Here is a 7,483-nt window from a genome sequence, read left to right as displayed (position 1 = left end):
GGCACAAGTCGGACGCCAACGTTCGGGGGCGGCGGCGCTCGGAGGTACGGTACTACCGAGCCCTCTCGAGGGGGCACCGGGTAGCCTTTCGGCCACGGTAAGATTGTGTGGTCCAAATTGCGAAAAGCGTTCTTCGGATAGGACGCGGACACGACGACGAAGGAGGAATATGCTGCATACGGCGAGATGTACATAATAGCAGAGATCTGTCTCTTGTGTAAATAAGATGAGGGAGAGAGAGAGAAAAGTGACAAATCGACGGCGACCGGAAAGCACCCCTTGACCTGCATCACGGCGAGCGCAAACATACTGGCACTGTAACCGGACAGATGTATCAAAGAGATGATGTCATCTCAACACACCCGATGAGCTCCAGAGCCCCACGTTTGCCCGCGTGTCACAACTTCCCAAAGGACTGCAATCGTGACCTCGAAGACAGTGCCTCAGCTGCTGAGCCTTCTCACCCAAGGAGTTTCTCGACACGTTTCCGAGAAGCAACGAAAGTCCAATCTAGTTTCTTCCTGTAAAAGAAAGTAATCTAAAAGAGAGGAATCCCTCCCGCCCCCTCTGGCGTTGGCGGGCGGGGGTGCGGCCCGCCCTCCATACACACCACCTCTCCCCCTCGCCACTCCCTCCGCCCCACCTCTCCCCCTCGCCCCTCCCTCCGCCTCACCTCTCCCCCTCGCCCCTCCCTCCGCCTCACCCCCCTCCCCCCGCGCAATGCCGCCGGTGCTGCCCGCGGCGTCGTCAACGGCGCACGGCGCCGCGCCGGCGCTGGAGCTGCAGCTGGTGTCTGTGTCCGTGGTGTGCTCCATCGTGCTATCGGTGCTGCGCCCGCCACGCACGACGTCGCATTCTGGCTTGTCTATGAAACAATCAGTTGATATCTCGGCAATTGCTTGATCCATGGCACCTGATCTTCAACGCGAGCATTCTTCTAACTTGCTCATTTATCGAACTTAGGACGACATCGGGGAGATTTGAGTTTGATTTCCCTGCAGTCCCTGCCTATCTCCGTCTGATCCATTTTGCATGGCATTGTCTATATCACCCTCACGTGACGCGTTGCGATTTACGGCCAAAGTGAACTTCATTTTGGTTGATATCCGTCCAGCACAATGCTTTCGGAACGCAAAGATAAGTCTGCGTCTGTCATCGTCGCTAAGAAACGAGTCAATCGTTTCCTCATGTTCTCCGACTTTCGTCTGATACTTGCAGTAACAAGATGTCAACGCAATTAAATCTGATTCCGAGAGCCTCATGGAGCCATGGTCCGAGGGCGAGACGGCTGTTTGAAAGACCGATTTTGGGGGGGCTTTGGAGATAGCAAGGTGGTACGTCTACTTGCTGTGACACGGGAGGAAGGCATAGGGCGCGATACTGTACAGGCAGTGGAGATATAAGATTACGCTGTTGGCGAAGGGAACGTGAATGCAATGACGTCTTTTGCTTACTTTCTTTACAACGGAACCGAAGGTTTAGAGAAGGACATCCCAAAAGCTGTGCAATTGTTCGAAAAGACTGCTGAAGCGGGAAATGCGAATGCAATGAATGAGCTCGGGTTTATTTTGAGGACTGGAGCCAAAGGTGTCCTGCCAGATTTGTCAAGCTTTTGAGCGTGCTATCGATGGAGGGGATGATGTAGTAGCTATGAATCTTTATGCTTGTCTACTCACGGACGGGGTTGAGGGCATCGACCTTAACCCGGCACGAGCATTAGAGCTATATGAAAGAGCGATTGAACTGGGTCAACCAGACTCAGTTGGGAACCTCGCTTGCTTGCCGACCTGGCTTGCTTTTACACTGGAGGATGAAAGTGTAGAACAGGGCACTTCACGAGCAGTGGAATTGTTTCAACGAGCTGCTGATGCCGGTGATGCGCGTGCTGCAAAAATATTTGCGGATCTCATGCGACATCGGAGAGAAGACTTCAAGCCGAATCGTCCGAGAGCGGTTGAGTATACCAGATAGCTAGCGAGGGAGGGTACACCGACTCGTGGAGTAAATTAGGCAGTCTCATCAAGTATGGCAGCGAAGGGGTCGAAAGGGACGTTTTGCATGAGGTTGAGTTCTGTTTTCAGTTGAACTTTCTTCATTTGGTGGCGCAAGGAGCATCGGGACAGAACAGACTACGTTGCCTAGGCTATAAAACAGTAATAAACGAGCTAGTATCATTGGTTTACATTATCAGACGGTATCCGGGGTAGTAGGCCATTGTTGCGATCGAAGCTATTCATGATCTCCTTGAAAGCCCGAAACTCGCACGCGTACCTCTGGTCCTTCTCTACCAAATGAAGGTAACGATCTAGTCCACCTGGCTTGTTCGAGCACTCTTCGAATAGCTGCGAAAGGACATCCGTCCTCAATGTCTTGTTGGACGACATCTGACCACGCTGTTGTAGTACTTGCGTAACCCGCCTCCTAATTTCTTCATCCTGTTTGAAGACTTGGCGCACCGTCTTTGGTGCGGACGGTTCCCCTCTCCAGCGCATGTTGAAGGTGTACAATTCACTTCTGTATGCCTTTACAGCCGCCCTGTCTAGAATGGTCGCCCTTCGTTGCAGCCATGGGTCAGAAACCCCGTCCCTGTCGCCCATGGACTCGAACACTTCTCGAAGCGAGTCGAGCAAGTTGACAGATTCCGATATGTCCGCCCTTTTCAATGCAAGATTCTTCATTGCCTGGTAAGTCGCCGTCCGTTCAATGAGTGGAAATGGGGGCTCTTCATACGTGCTCGTCGGAGACCAGGTGTCTTTTGCCCTAGGACCCCGAACAAACTTGGCGTTGAGAAGGTTCCGTGGCCGGTAACGCGCTTTCCTATCTCGGTCATTCCCAAAGTGACTGACGGGTCGGCGCAGGATCCAGTTCTCCGGAGCGCACTTCACGCTTTCCACCCCATACACCGGCTCTCCAGATTCTAATATGCTGTATGGTTGTCTCAATCCCTCTGGCCACGCTCGTTGGACAATGTCGGAAGAGCTGTATCGCAGCTCGGGATAACCATTTGCGCTTCGAAATGAAAGGCCGTTGAACCCCACGTGATTGGCCGTCCTCTGAGACACCACGCCGTTCCTGCTCGATGCAAACGGCTGGTCAAGTGCAACCGCGACCATTGGTATGGGCTCTTGATGAAGTCCCTCCAAATTTCGCAGACTCTGTGCAGTACTTGCACGGCGGGAATCTGAAAGGCACGCAGCAGGGACTTCAACGTAACGTTCCTCATAAGACAGCTCCATTATAGGACGATGGGATGGCGGTGACGAGGATATCCTGACCATTCCGTCCGCATCTGGTAGAGCAGGACCGAGTCGTTTTCTCACCTCATCAGACAGTCTTCGCTTTGCACTTTGACGACATGCTGTCGCGAAGTGATTGTTCCTCTTAGCGAAACCGAAGTCCTTTGGCGGCTTAATCTGATACCCCAAAGACGCAAAGACAGCAGCGAAATCGATGCTGCTTAATGGGTTGGCGGCAAATCCGTGAACTTTCCCACCTCGGCAACGCACTGCCTCGAACTCAGAGAGAAGATCGTCAACGCTCAGCATAGTGCTCTTTCTTCGACGAGTCTGCCATTGGCCGAAAAGCATGTCTCCCAACCACTTGCCATGATTGTTTTGGAGAAACACGACGATTACAATATCAGCAAGGCCCTAATCTATAGATTATGGTATACCATATATTGCGGAAGGACAATACTACTGAGCCAGTTCTTTCCAACTGATGCGTTATCCGACACAACGATCTTAATTGACTCGCCCTTGCACCGGACGAGGTGGTCGATCAGAATCATTTCAATTATCGCAGAGGCATTTTTCGACCCGGTCCCTTGTTCATGGGAAAATATCACGGCGTCCTTGGTCACTGCGCTCACATGGGCGTTCCCATCGAAGCGCCATCTTGTGATATCTGCAGACGCATTGACCACAAAATGGGGAAGATCAACTTTTGTCATATCGTCCTGATGCGTGACGACGGCATGGATCTGCAGTGAAGTCCAGCCATCTCCGCATACATTCAATCTTCGGTAACTATTTTCAGTGTCTCGAAGAAAGTCGCTCCATTCCTTCACAGCGGCCCGGATCATGGTGTCTCTTTCGTTGTGCTCAACAAACATTCGTAACACCTCTCTCTCTTGGAAATGTTTTGTTTCAATATGACACATAAATCTGTCCGAACTTTCTTGCAATTCCTCCTGAAAAGGCCTCTGGAGACTGCAGAACTGCTCTTTGTAGCTCTGCTCCAGTTGCTTAGATTCGAAATGAAACTGAAGGACCGCATAGTTCAACGTCTTACAGTTTGGACAAGCGTTGTGGTCGCTTTGGTTAGACTCAATGGCGCACTTGCGCACCTCCAGGTACTTGTCTACCATTCGTTGCAATGTCGACTGAGACAGCTGGCCATCAACGTCTTCATCGTCATCAAGAGCCTTCGCTAACAGTTTTCGGAGTTTCTCCTTGGTATTAATTTCTGGCGAATAAACTCTGCAGATGTTGAGACGATTAGAGCCCACAGGATCGGCGCGCAAGACCATATCCAGATGGTTCTCGACTTTTTCGCGGATTTTGTCAGGGTATCTGTTCATGGGATGCCCGCCGTGCCTCCTGTACCCTTCGACACCTCCCTCAATAAACGCACGATGCTCAACTGAAGGGTCATTGCACATAGCCTGGAGCGCAATACGAACGTCGGACACATGTTCCTTTGAGATAGTGTAGCGGGCTGAAAGGGCTGAGTCACAAACTTTGGTTGGCGAGTTGCTGAGGGCGCAAAACATGACGTTGAGAAGGTGCCGATTTTCGTTTCGCCGCGGATTCAACTCCCTCGCACAACGTGAGAATGAGTTGTACTCGTTTGTCAGAAATACTATGTTCAAATCATGCAGACAGGGCTTGCTACAACCGCAATCGAACGTCGGCAGGTCATCGATCACCGGGTACCCTAGACGATCTCCCACTCTTCGGTGCTGCCTCAATCGAATACCGGCTGTGGCGACGATACTGAAGAGCTCTTGCTCGCTGGGTACAGTAGACAACTCTCCGAAATACGTGGTCTTCTTTCTGCCGTAGAGAAATTTGCGCGAGACACCAAGTAGACAACAGATTGCCTCTGTGCATAGTTTTTCGGGCGGGCATTTCGTACCGCTCGGCGCGTCCTCTAGTCCGTACAAGAATGGCAGTACCCTGACGACAAAGTCAGCAAACTTGCGCAGTGAACGCTTTTGACCAGTTGCGTTTGCGTCTGCATCGATTTATCTCTGTTCCCGAGAAAGAGCAACGAACCCCACATAAGAACCTCCGATTCCTTTGCGCCTCGACTCAACCAAGCCACAAGTGTTCTGGATATTTGCATGCATCCGCTCTGCAATTTAGTGAATTAGCCTCAGCTCTTCGAGAAGAAACAGTTTCTCAGGATCGATAGCAATACATGTAAAGCAAAAACGGCGACAACAGTGCCATATTGAAGTTGGGAACGTGTCTTTATATGCGCGGAACGCTGCATGTGCCCGTTGTTCCATAGTCCGCAGTACCACAACGCCCCTTGTGATTGGGCTAGCATCAAACTTGTGAACACCCTCTGCTCCCTCCGCACTAGTACTCCTCGGCACGACATCGTGATATGGGCCGCGCCTTGTCCATTTAACAAACAGCTTGCAGATTGAACGGCCCATGTCCATCTTCTGACGCCATGCCCTGTCCGTTCCACCGAAGTGCCGCTCGCGTTGTGAGGGGCTCATTTCGTATATATGGTCCCATGCCTCTTGAGGAGCCCGTCGGGCAGTTTCATAATCTACTTCTGTACTTGACAAGATGGACTGAGAAGTACGTTGACGAAGTGGTGTGGATATCGGAAAGTGTTGTAGCAGCGAGAGAGGGCACGCGGGTGGTTGCAATTCCTTCGACAGGTTGAAGGAGCAACAAGCGTTCGAAGGGAGGACAGCGGAAGGGAGAAGGAAGGGCGGAGAAGCTGATCACGACGAGATGCGGCGTCGCAAGAGCGCACGTCGAGAGCAAAAAGCGAAGAACCGCTCTGGTAAACAGCTTCGAGGATAACCAACTGCAAGTTGGCGTTGACAAAGCAGGGGAGGGAGGCCGAGTGGAAAGAGCTGGATCAAAATCGAAGTGCAGAACAGAAGAACAGAAAACAGGGGTTTCTGGTAGATCGGTTTCTAGTGCAAAGATCGTTCTTTTCTTTAGTTATGTTATAAGCCCACCAAAAGTTTCTTAACCATTCTGCAGTCATTGAAAACACTAGACAATAAGTAATGGGAGCCCCTTAGGGGTTCTGCAAGTATTTTAGCGTCTTCTGCTTGCATTTTGACCCAGGGAGGTCTCTTGGTGCTTTTGTAGCCCTCTCCGTGACTGTCACGCCATCACGGTAGCCGGTAAGTGTATATTTAATATGAAAATTTCAACTAAATACTGTACATTGCAGCGCGAACCTTACGTACTGGACGTCGTCTTTGCTAGTCTCTTGTCCGGTCGTCGTCTTTGTTGCCTCTTTCATTCCATCACCGGATGCCACATCCACATTTGCCTCATCGCTGTCTTCACCGATCGTATTTGCACCCACCTGCGCCACTTTCCTATCTCGACAGAGCGGTCCTGGAGCCGAAAACAGTCGAGGCCCGAACGAATAACGGTCAACCCAGTGGCTGAGATGTTTATGAACCGGAGTATAACTTTCGCATGCGAAGGGCTCATCATTACTACAGCGATTTTATCACACTCGACATGATGAACGACTGGAACTCACGTCGACGCGATCAAACGCCCATGACTACAAGTCCTGAATTGACGCGGTTGGATACGGCTGCTGTCACTGAGGCGCGGCGGTCGGGGGCTGATGGCAGTTATTTCGCTTTTGGAGATGGCAGCAGTGCTGGTGGTGGCGGTGGCGGAAGCAGCTAGTAAGGTTTTTTGCCCTCGAGAGTTAGATGTTGTGTATGTATTTATATAGACTCGGAGCGAGATTTGCCTATGTACCGTAGGTAGATATTACTTCGGGGGCAATCCTGGTCGTCTTTGCCCTCCCACAATATACGAAGATGATGCAACGTTTTCTCGTTGTTCAAAAAGTTATTTCCACGTTTATATATGTCTGGAATGCTGTATTTGACGTGCTACACACATAAGTCGAACTAGTAGTCATCCGAACCCCAACCATCTTCAAGTTATATGTACCAAGCATGAAGGCCCCCTTTCATGGTGCCAAATAAGTCGCATCTGCAGTGGCAGTACTCCCCGACCGACTTCCTGACTGCTCGCTGACAGGAACACCGTCCTGTCACTTCTTAACCCCTCCTCAGCTTTCTCAATTGCTGGTGCAACTCATCTTTCTCCAAAGTTAGAATAGCGAGTGCCATTTTCGCCTCTCGCAAATCACGCACGACATCTGAATAGACGGGTTCCCTTGAAAGCTTTACCTCCAGATCCCCTACATCTCGTCTCAGAGCTGTGTTTTCTGCCATCAGTTTTTAAGAGAT

This window comes from Chondrus crispus, genomic scaffold, assembly GCF_000350225.1.
Source record: "Chondrus crispus Stackhouse genomic scaffold, scaffold_284, whole genome shotgun sequence".
Lineage (NCBI taxonomy): Eukaryota > Rhodophyta > Florideophyceae > Gigartinales > Gigartinaceae > Chondrus > Chondrus crispus.
This window is presented reverse-complemented; position numbering follows the sequence as displayed.